Source organism: Nipponia nippon, unplaced genomic scaffold (assembly GCF_047370975.1).
Source record: "Nipponia nippon isolate SJK-2023a ecotype South Korea unplaced genomic scaffold, ASM4737097v1 scaffold_94, whole genome shotgun sequence".
Classification (NCBI taxonomy): domain Eukaryota; kingdom Metazoa; phylum Chordata; class Aves; order Pelecaniformes; family Threskiornithidae; genus Nipponia; species Nipponia nippon.
Genome location: NW_028262418.1, coordinates 106067 through 117572, shown reverse-complemented (window position 1 = coordinate 117572; position 11506 = coordinate 106067). Strand labels below are relative to the sequence as shown.

Below are 11506 nucleotides of genomic sequence, written 5' to 3'. Positions count from 1 at the left end.
GGTTTTATCTTGCCTGAAATGGACATTGTCTTTAGGAAACTAGCAGGAATCCCTGAGGAGTGGAACTTCTTGTTTGCATGGTTCGCCAGCTGGCAACCCTTGGTCTCTCCTCTAGAGCTAGCATGCAAAAGACCCCGATTTGGGGCGTAGGAATACCTGCCATATCCCGCCCCCCCCTTCCCCAAATGCAAGAAAGAGTCAAACGGATACATTAAAATCTACACCAGGACAACGACAATTAACAGCAGCTTTAACAAGAAAGATACAATCGGAATGCCTCTGTAAACTAACAGCCGTTAAAACAGTTAACACATGGAAACCCCTGACAAAGAATACAATGCTTGTTGGAGCCTTACACAACCTATGTTTTGCTGGGAGCTTTAACTCCTCCAACAGGGATTCTTCTAACAACGACCGATGAGTGCTTAGGAATCAGGGCATTATCAGCGGTGTATTCTGAAAACAACATAAATACAGAAAAAACATTAGTCAATTCGTAAGAACGTATATTGATATCTAATTACACAGCACTTCAGAGAACCCCTTTGAGCTAAAAAAGCCAAATTTGATATCGAACATCGCGCTTCTATCGTACAGTTCAAGAAACCTGCAGGTGTGATATCAAACACAAGCAGCAAGAACGGTTTCATTTTCAACGGCTCCTTTTCCGTCTTGCCTCCCACCGTATCACTCAGGGTGGGCTTCTTGTCATTCTACACTGAGCCCAGCTTCTCAGCAGGAGGACTACACTGCTGTCCCCACGCTTACCTAGTGTAGGATATGGAAAAGAAATTAGAATGAGCAAACAGGAACTCCAACGCCAGCCTACAGCTCTGAAGGTAGAGACCAGCCCACACTTCCATCCTGGATCTACCTTCTCTAGGATGTGTCCAGGAAGCCAAATCATCATTACCTCTAATAGAGATTGGAACTGGGGGGAAGCAGGGAGAAAGAAAAGTTCCCGAGAGTCCCTCTCCCTGGCCCGCTGATTACAGCCAGAGCCCAGCCTGGAAACGGCCAACGTCCAGGGATTCCTCCCACACCAAAGGGGCCAGGACCAAAAGCTCTTGCTGCGCTTCAAGTATCCAGGCAACCCCATTCACAGCCCCACAAGCGCTGGCGCTCTCTCTTTCTGGCGCCTCCGCACGAATGCATTAGCCCTAGAGCACCTTTCAGCAGCACAGGACAGAGAATGTGCATTGTCGAATAACAGCTGCTGGGGTTTTATGTCAGTCAAGACCAGAAAAATGAAACGGATAGAAACAAGAGAAAGACTCATTTAAAAATACTACATGAAGTAAGGCAGGGATCTCTCCTGAATCTGTTTGGGTGGCTAACCTCTTGGCTCCCAGACTTAGGGAGAGGCCTGTGAACTAGAAGGATTTGGGTTGTTGTAGTCACTATCTTGTTTGGCTTTGTAATTATCTATCTGTGCGTTTCCAGTGTTCTACTACCTTATATGCTCCACATACGACTTAAAGAAGGAAGGGTATAGTGTGACCCTGATGGTCAAAAGAAAAGGAGGGACTGCTAGGAACATCTCATTGCTAGGAAAAACTATCATAGCAATTAGTCTTGAGAGTAGGAAATTGTATGACATTTCTTAAGATCCATCCAGATTACGTTGGATACTGCTCAGTCATGGTTCAGTCAGCATGACTGAAGGACCCCAGCTCATTGCAAGGAGGAGAAGGACAGCCCCCACCCTGAAGAAGCAAGGATACCCCTGGACTACCCAGATCATGCCAGCATCCCAGCCCCTCCGACACCTCTGGGGAACCCTCCCCTTATCTGCCATCAGAGATACGGAACTGCAGCAAGACCGACGGCAGGGACGTCTGGATCAAGAGCAGCAGTTGCCCCCCTGCCACGGCAGAGAGGGGGAGGACAAAAACGACCTAAAAGCGCCCCAATCCCCCCATCCCCACCACCGGTGTGGGATGGGGCAGCACACACGTGTCGGCATTGCAGGGACACCAGTGCCAGCCCCATCCCTTCCCCTTGCACAGGAAATTCACCTCCCCCCAAAAATCATGCTTGGGATGGGAAATCGTGGGGATGGGAGACCCTCGGGTTAGGAAACCATGACGGGGGCTGAGAAATCCTCATTGGCATGGCAAACCATCATGCGGTTTAAAAGCCATTGTGCGGGTGGGAACCCATCATTGAGGACAGGAAACCTCAGCAGGATGGGCAATCCTTGAGATGGGAAGCTGTTGTGGTAGGAAAAATCAACCCAGGACAAGGCTGGCTGCAGCAGGTGTTGGCGGAATGATCGCCATGGGGACGAGGGCTGCTTGCCCCCAACAAACCCCACCCGGACCAAGCGCCATGGCAGGTACAGCAGCAGGCTCCTGCTCCTCCCGGTGCTCCACCCCATTGCTCCTCTGCACTTCCCCCAACAGAGAGGTTCCCTCTCCGGCTGCCGATGGCATTGGAGGTGCCCAGCGTGAGCATCACCACCCCGGCCATGCCGCCACCGGTCACTGCCGGCGTGCTGCCCTCCTCTGGCCCGGGGCTGCCGGTGTCCCGCAGGCCTGCTCAGGTGCCCACCGTCACCTCCCAGCCGGCCCAGGCCACTGTCTGGCAGGGGGTGCCGGGGCCCCTGGGGGCCCCAGGCCAGGTGGTGCAGCTCCCCGGCGTGGTGCTGCTTCCCCCCGTGGTGCAGCTCCCCCCCATGGCGCGGCTCCCCCCTGTCGTGCAGCTCCCTTCTGGGGTGCAGCTCCCTCCTGGGGTGCAGCTCCCCCAAGGGGGGCAGCTCCCCCAAGGGGGGCAGCTTCACCCTGTGGTGCAGCTCCCCCCGATGCTGCAGCTCATTCCTGTTGTGCAGCTTCCCCGTGTCATGCAGCTCCCCTGCGGTGTGCAGCTCCCCACCGTGGCCGCTCCTTGTCCCCCTGCTTATGGCTGGGGACAGCAGGTGGTGATAGGGACACTGGTGCCCCACCACCCGATGGGCCTGGGGCTGGGGGCCAGGGGCCGGGGGAGACCCTGAACCCCACAGGCCCCCCTGTGCTCCTCACCCTGCCGGCAGCGCCCAGAAGCCATCGGAGGCCTCCAGCAAGGACGGGGCGGCCATCGAGGACAGTGTCCCTGCTGCCAGCCCCCGCCAGACCGCCCTGCCTCTGCCGACTGGCAGAACCACAACGAAGCCCAAAGGTGAGGTTTGGGGGGTGGCAGAGCCCATGGTCGGGTGGCCAAGCTTAGCAAAGCTGGCATCGCCCCGGGGTTCGATTGCTTTTGTTTCCTTTTTCAGCAGCGGTGACCACCCTGGGGGCCCCGGGGAAGCCCGCGGATCTGCCCCAGCAGGGGCCAGATGCCTTCGTCGAGGCCTTTCCTGAGCAGGCAGAGGACACCACCGCCAGCCGTGTGCTCGCCTGGCTTGACATCACGGACAGCGAGGACACCGTCCCCAATGTCCCCGACTTGAGCACCTACCTCAACAAGTTCCCTGATTTCTTGGCGTACAGGGCATACGGCGGCAGCCCCAAAGAGAGAGCGTCAGTGGCGGGGCTGGGGGATGGTGATGTCATTGTCGACAATGTCCCCGACGCTACCAACTTCCTCAGCCACCTCCCTGACTTCTCCGAGTACGTGGCAGAGGGCAGCTGCCCCAGTGAACGAGTGGCGGTGGCGGGGCTGGGGGACAGTGAGGACACTGTCCCTGATGGCCTTGATTTCCCCAACAGCCTCGCCAGCACTGCTTCCCTAAGTGAGCTCCACAACTCCTCAGACCACGTGGCAGACGGCGACTGCCCCCAGGACCAAACCGTGGTGGCGCGGCTAGGGGACAGCGAGGACACCATCTTGACCACCAACGTCCCCAACTTGACCGCCGACGTCCTCAATGAGCTCCCTGACCTCTCCGAGTACGTGGCAGAGGGTGGCTGCCCCAATGAACGAGCGGTGGCGGCGGGGCTGGGGGATGGTGAGGACACCGTCCCCAATGTCCCCGTCATCCCCAGCTTCACCACCTCCCTCAACAAGCTCCCCCACCTCTTGGAGCACAGGGCAGAGGGCGGCTGCAACAAGGAGCAAGTGGCAGCGGTGATGCTGGGGGAAGGCGAAAACACCTTCCCTGATGTCCCCGACAGCCTTGCCAGCACCGCCTCCTTCAGCGAAGTCCCCGACTTCTGGCACAGTGGGCTGGAGGGAGGCTGCCCCAAGGACCACCTGGCAGCGGCAATGCTGGGGGACGCCGACCCCTTCTGGGGGGGGCCGGCCTCCCCCTTGCAGGACCCCGAGGGGAAGCAGGGCACGGTGGCGGCAGACCTCCCCACCTGGCTGCCACTCAGCCCCTCGGAGACTTCTGAGGAGAGCTCTCCGGAGACTTCAGAGGACAGTCCTGTGGAGAGTCCCCGCAAGGATCCCCTGAAGGCTCTTGCGGAGACTCCCCTGCTGAGCCCCCTGCAGATCCCACTGCTGAGTCCCCTGGCCAGCCCCCCGGCTGTCCCCCGGCGTCACCCGCCCCGCACGGCCCAACTGGTGCAGGAGGCGCTGCGGAGGCAGCCCCGGGTGCTTTTGACCCGCTTGCTGCTGCCGCCGGCTGCCGCCTCCTGCCAGATGGTACCCAGATCGGGAGAGATGGGCGGCAAGAAGGCCAAGCGGCCCGCACCAGCCAGCGCCCCCAAGACACAAGAGACCTCCCTGCGCAACAGCATCCCACCAAAGAAAAAGAAGAAGAGGGTGGTTGTGCCAGGTGCCCAAAAACTCAAAAACGCTGTCGAAGGGGAAGGTGGGTGGGCACGGCACGGTGTGTGTGGCAGCGGGCAGCAGGCAGGACACAGCAAGCGGAGAGCATCCAACAGCAACAACGTGCCTGCCAAGCCATCTAGAAGCCAGAGGGATGCCAGGGGTAAAGGCCCTTCGCGCACCAGAGGGGACAGTTTTCATGCAGCCCGTCTACTGAAACCCCGCAGCACGGAGGCCCTAAACTTCTGGCCTGGGGCTCTGGCCCCGAGCCCTGCCCCGGCCCGGGGACCCTTGCCTGCCCCAGTCCCCCGGCCCCATGCTCTTCAAGCTACGGCTCCCCGCTGCCCGGGGGCTGCGATACGTTCAATGGAACGGGTGACACAGTGCTGCCAGCTGCTGGCGCCACTGGTGTCATGGCCAGGCTGCGCCCCACAGCTCCCGGCAGCAGTGGGCCGCACGCCGCTGCAGCCCCCCGGGGCAGCCCCCAGGAGCCCCTGGGCCGGGAGGAAGCTGCAGAGCGGTGGGGGCAGGGGCAAGACAGGGCAGACGCCCTCACCGCTCTGGTCTGTGGGAGCCCTCTCTGCCCACCATCACGCTGCTGGCCCCGGGCCCACCCAGCGCCACTTCCACTTCTGCTGCCTTCACACCAAGCCCCTGCCTGGCACAGGCTGCAGCCGCGGCGCCACCTCGCCGTTCCTAAAGGAACAACCGCCCCCAAACCAGCATCCCCACCCCGGCCTGGTACCCACACCCCTGCTACCGCCAGCTCTGCCCCGGCCTGCTGCTGACAGCCCCACCGCCGGCAGCCCCACCGCGGGCTGCAACCAGCATCCCCAGGAACAGCAGCCCCACCGCGGGCTGCAACCAGCGTCCCCAGGAACAGCATCCCCACCGCGGGCTGCAACCAGCGTCCCCAGGAACAGCATCCCCACCGCGGGCTGCAACCAGCATCCCCAGGATCAGCATCCCCATCGCAGGCTGCAACCGGCGTCCCCAGGAACAGCATCCCCACCGCGGTGTTGAGGAAGCCCCGCTACGACTTGAGGGAGCACGTGCTGACCTCCATCCCGCGTTTCCACCTGCTGGGGCAAGGACTGAAGGTGGTCATCTGAAAGCTACTGAAATACCCAGTAGTTCAGCTCATTGCAATTGTTTCAGACAAGGCTTTTGGCTAGAACACAGTCAAGAAAATTGAAAACCAGAACTAACCTGCACTCCCTCCTTGACTGGCACCTCTTTCTTCATCACTCCTTTGCATTTCTATAGTTCCTGCGCAGTACATATCAAGAGTTTCCTCATGAAAAGAAGCAAGAAAGATCAGTCACAACTATGCAGAAAACCTGCCATTCACATACACAGTGCCCACCCAGGAGCATTATCAAGGCCCTGCCTAGACACAAAAGATTAAATTAAGGCACCGGGGAGGAGAGAGCAGGAACAGCACTCTGGCACCCACGATGAGTGACAACAATTTCTGCTCTGAACTGGGGCTTAGTCAAAGGGCAAGCACAGTACTGGTCCAGACACGAAACTGAGCGTATCGCTTAATCCCAGGTGCCACATGCACCATACCTTCTTCCATCGCCTCCTGCTGACGAATGGTTTCCCAGGCTCTTCCATCTCATCGCAGCTGCACGCTGGCTCCGGGCTGACTGGGGGAACTTCTCAGCGCTTTAACTTTGCTTCGGGCTTGCTACGAGCACGAGGCTTCATCTCTTTGGCTTGGCCCCCAGCAGAAGCTGGGCAAGTGGCAGGTTTGCAAGTGCCTTGATGGAACGGAGCTTGGACACCTACCAGGCATTAAAAACCAACCAAAGAAAAAGCCAGAGAAACTGCGTTAGAGAGCAGCAGAAAGAAACAACGGGGCTCAGCACTCTTTAACACACAGGGTTTGGAATTTGGGAGACTGGAGTTCCCAACAGACTCGCCTCTTGCAATGGAAACATCCTGTAGCTTTTGAGCCTGACAGAAATATGACAGACTGCCCCCATCCCTACGCTGCAGTTGCCCCAAGCGTTTGCTTGTCCATGCCCCGTTCTCTTCCATGCTGACAAGGGATGTTTAATCTGCAAAAGAGGCAGTCCTACAAACCGTCAGCCAAATGCCTCTTCTCTCTCAGATGTGAAAACTGCAGTGAAAGACAACACAGGTACAGGACAAGGCTTCTGCTCTGGCTTACGTTTTCAAAAGCAAGGTCTTCCCAACCTCTCTTTTCCAGCTGCCGCCAACACCTGCAGAAAGGGTCTGCTTTTGATCAGCTGGATGATGAGTGCTAACTACCAAATCCCAGTACAGGACGTTACACCGCAGGCTGCAGATTTCCAGCCCAACCCCAAGGACTGAATAACCTCCCTCCTGCCATTGGGCTGACGGCAGTATTGTACATCCCCTGGCTTCTCCAGCTTCTCCTTCTGCAGACCTCTCGGCTGTTAACACGCCAAACTTCCCAGCCCCCTGCGTTTTGAGAAGGCTTGTTTTGGCTTGGACTAGAGTAGCAGTTAACACCTGCACTGCTGAACCCTGGTAGACCTGAGCGTGCTCCTCACAGCTCCGTACCGCTCTGCCCTGGGGGAAGTGAGGCTCAGGGGGAGCAGTGCTGCACAGATATGTGCTGGAAGGCAGCGCAATGGGAATACAGATACGAGACTGGTGGGGGAAAGGTCGAGTATCGACCCTGGGAAGCGTGATGCCAGATCAGTGTCTGCAGCAGGATCCAGGCAGCCACAGAGCTGAGCAGCGACTCTCTTTGGAGACCGTGACGCAATGGGTACCCTCACTCCCACAACCCGCTCTAGATGACATCCCACCTCTTGCATCCTTGCCCTCCCTTTCCCCTCCAGCTTTCCAGACATACGGCAGTGGCAGCAGGTCACTCCCGTTCTGCTCCCTACATCCCCCCTTGATGACTTGAAGGAAGGCTGCTCCCGGCATCTTCCTCGTGCCCACACCAGCCTCCTTGAAGAAGTCGACTCTCAGCCGCTTCTGCTGGCGCAGGAGCTTGCAGTGTGACAAGATCCTGGGGTGCACAAAGAAGGGGGTCCTGCCCTTCCCCCAGGGCCGTTGGCTCTCTGCTGGTGAGCACTGGGAAAGCTGGGAAAACACCCTGAGAGCACCCTTACCCAGTCGCCGTGCCAGGAGGTGTGACACCATCGGGGGAAAGCAGCGCAGCTCTACGGATCTCTTCTGCTCTCTCCAGCCTTCCTTTTCTCCTGACGGTTTCCGTCAGCAGCGTTTGCTCCTGAGTTCTGGCAGATGCCAACAGAAACCCTGCCGTTATGGCTGAGGAACTAACTCACCCAGGAGCCATTTTTCCAGAAAGGGCTACGGTTACTTGTCCGACAGAAGCCACGCCCAAACAGAGTTTCTGAGGCACCTCCTGAGCACAGGCGTGCAAACAAGGGATTGCTAAGACTCAGAGTAACTCGCATCATTTAAGAACCCACAACAGGCAACTGAATGTGAAAAGGAGCACAAAGAAAGGGGTCTTTTCAGAATCGCTATCTCTTTCTTTTTCACGCCCGTATTTTCCTCACCACGGGGAGCAAACACAGACTCTGCAGCCCCTGCAGGCACATACGGTTCTGTGGGACAGAGGGGAGAAGAAAGTAGAGAGACCTGCACACGGAATTTTCAAACCTGGGAAGAACCAAGTCGAAACACCTGCAAAGTGTACTTACAGAAATTTAACCCCAATGCAGCCGACTCGTAGAAGCGAGGATTACAGAGAATTAGAGGGGAGCACTGCAATCAAAGGGGGAAGCAACACAGGCAGCTCTAACCGCACATTTTCCCCTGATTGCCTTACACACAACAGGCCTGGGATCCCCACTGCTCACCTCACCCTGGAATAGTCCCATTCCTCCTCTGAAAGCTGCTGTGTGCCTGCCTGAGGACAGGCACAGGCCACACAGAGAGCAACCAGAGCTAAACGCTGCGCTTTCCTGGGTGAAGTTTCCTCAGAAAAAATACATTGACAAAAACAAATAACCTGCTACTGCAAGCACCAGGAAAAAAAAAGTCCCTGACAGGTTACCGGACCTTCCCGGCTGTGGTAAAACCATCCGCCCTCGGTACCCCCGTTTCCCAGAAGCCCGCAGCACAGCTTGGGTGGGGGGACAGGCAGGTATCCCACCTTGGGGCCCAGAGAGGGGCACAAGCGTTACCTGTGGGATTCAGAAAAGGAGTTCATTACCAAGGCCTGCTTCAAAACGTTCATCATCAAGGCCTGCTTAGAAGAAGCTGGTCACCAACAACTGACAGCTCCCAAGGACAGAGTAGAGCTAGGAAGGAAGTGAATCAGCATGCCCGCAGAAAGCAAGGACAGAGGAGAGGCCTGTAAGGTAAGAAGGAATCTCTGAATCAAAGAGTGAGCTCAGCACAAAGATCATGGGCAGTCTGAACAGAAACCAAGAAACTCCCTGAACACTGGCGAGTGTCAGCTGTCTTCTTAACAAAAGGAAACAGCCAAATCAGCATGCTGAGGTGGAAAAAAACAACGAGGTCAACAAGCGGACAGCTGGAATTTGAGGAGAACGACCACCAAGGGCCCCCGAAAGAAGCCCCAGAATCAAACAGCGCATGCTCCGGTGGGAGGGGAAATATGGTCATGATTTCTGGGAAATAATTGTAATATCAATGACTTTCCTCGGAAAATTAAGGAATCTGTACGTTTTAAGTTTGACAAATACTTTGCTGGCGTGACCTACGGCATGCCCGCTGGGCGGAGGTATCCCCCGTGCACCCAGCGCTGCAATAAAGAAGGCCTGCTTTCTGAATGCCAATTTGGCGTTAGAAAGTTTTTGGGCCGGTTGGCGGTTGCCCAAGCATCTGCCAAGGGAGCTGCCTCCAACCAGGAGCGCTCCCCACCGGCTGCTCTGCCAACAACGCCCCGGCGCGTGCTCCCACCAGGAGGCAGAAACAGCTCCGTGTCTGGAAATCCCCATTTCTCAAAGGCTGTCGGCAGAGGCGGGGCTGTCCATCAGCACCAGACCCACAGGAGGGGACAGCAAAGGCCCCTGGCCTGTCCCCACCACAGCATGCCTGCCCCAAAGCCCGGAGCCGCCTGCAGAGAGGAGGCCACTCTGCCTTCCCCTGCCCTGCGGACATCCAACACCCACCTCCAGCTGGCAGGGCTGGGGCTGGCGACCCTGGGGGCAGCAGCAGGAACCGCTCCCACCCTGCTGCTGGGGCTGGCCCTGGGGCTGAGCCCTCGGGCCCAGGGCTGGGGACTGGGCCGTGGCGGTGAGGCCTCCAGGCCCCTGCCCCAGGCCCATCCCCACTGGCACATACCTGCTCCTGCAGCTCCCCTGGCCCTGTGGCCTGGCCCTGGCCCTGGCCCTGGCCCTGGCCTGGCCCTGCTCCCCCCGGGCCCCGGCTGCCCCCGGCCCGGCTCCCGCCCCTTTCTCCTCAGGCCCCTGGGCCTCGGCCCCCTCCGGCCCCGCCCCACCCGGCTCTGACTGACAGCCCGCCTCCGGCTCCGCCGATTGGCTCCGCCGTGGCCAATGGCGCGGCTGGGGGGGCTGGGCCTGCGCAGGGCGGGAGGGGAGGGAAGGGCGAGGGGCAGGGCCGGGGGCAGGGCCGGGGGGGAGCTGCCCGGGCTTTGCTGGGCACCGGCACGGCTTTCCCAAAGGGTGGCTCTGGCTGTGCTCCAGCCACCGCCCTGGGCAGGAGGAGCTGCGTGCCGGGAGCCGCTGGCAGCGGCCAGGCTGAGCCCGGCACCCAGGGCCTCCCTCAGGCCTCGCTGCCCCCGGGCGCTGAGGAGGAGAGACGCCCTGTGCTGGCGCGGCCCAGGGCGTCCTCCTGCGGCCAGAGGGGGGAGCAGAGCCCTGTCCCTCTCCCCACGGGGGCTGACCGCTGTCCTTGGCTTCTGTCCCCGGGGGTCCCCGGTGCTGGCAGGCCCCGCGGGGCCTCGGGGCCAAGCAAATGCCGGGGCGCCAGGGGCTGCTGGGGCCCAGGGCGGCTTTGGGCCTCTCCGAAGCCGAGGCACGGCCGCCCCTTTGCTTCTGCAGGTGCAGTTGTTTGCTACCCCCGGGGAGTCTGGGAGGCCTTCGGGGAAACGAGGAGGTCCCAGCACGCACGCAGGGAGGAGGACAGTGAAAAGGAGCCCTGTCAGGGTTTTTCTGCTGGTTCCCATCTGAACGCAGACACCTGCGGGCATCAAAGAGCGAGGGGGGCTGCGCTGGTCTTCGCGATAACTGCGCTCCTTTCTTTTTCAGTTGTGTGCCCACCCTTTTCCTTTTCTCCACCTTTTCTTCCTTCCCCTTTCCCCCCCAGCTGCACTCTCTGTTAAAGGTAATGAGGATTTGGCTTTCTGGACACATCATCCGGACACTTTCTAAGTCTGTTTTTACCCTAAGCTGGTCTCTGTGCTCCCAGTTTTAACTCTGTATTGCTGAGATTTATGGAGGACCGGGAATTGGGTGTACTGACTAAAACGACAGCTATTCAAATGCAATCCTGCCTAGAGGATTAATGCTGTCATTTAGGTATTCACGCAGTCCAGTTCTCTCTCAGCTACATTGGCATTGTTTGCCTGCTCCTGTTTTCCAGCCGCCTTAAAGATACGCCTCTCCACCAATTAGTAGATGTCATCAGCTTGTGGTTTTGCCATGTCTTTCTGATGTTGGTTCTCAAGAAATAAAGTAGACGGATGAGTTACAGGGAGTCTCAGAAAGACAGTACAGCAGCATCCTGGTACCCATGAAGCATTTGCAAGCAAAACCCCCTGAATTTATGTGGCTCTGCATGTAGACTTTGGGCAGATTGCTGCAGGAGTTGCTGCAGTGCTTTCAGGCACTACCTAGTAATTCTGGACGCC

At 58.5% G+C, this 11506-nt stretch overlaps 1 long non-coding RNA gene across 1 annotated transcript; it reads right to left on the bottom strand.

The window, feature by feature from the left end:
• Positions 1-356: 356 nt before the first annotated feature.
• On the bottom strand, positions 357-6471 carry LOC148050017 (uncharacterized). Its single transcript, XR_015701774.1, has 3 exons — positions 6262-6471; positions 5899-5983; positions 357-456 (listed from the first exon to the last, which is right to left on the bottom strand). It is a non-coding gene; the product is annotated as an uncharacterized LOC148050017 (long non-coding RNA).
• Positions 6472-11506: the final 5035 nt, after the last annotated feature.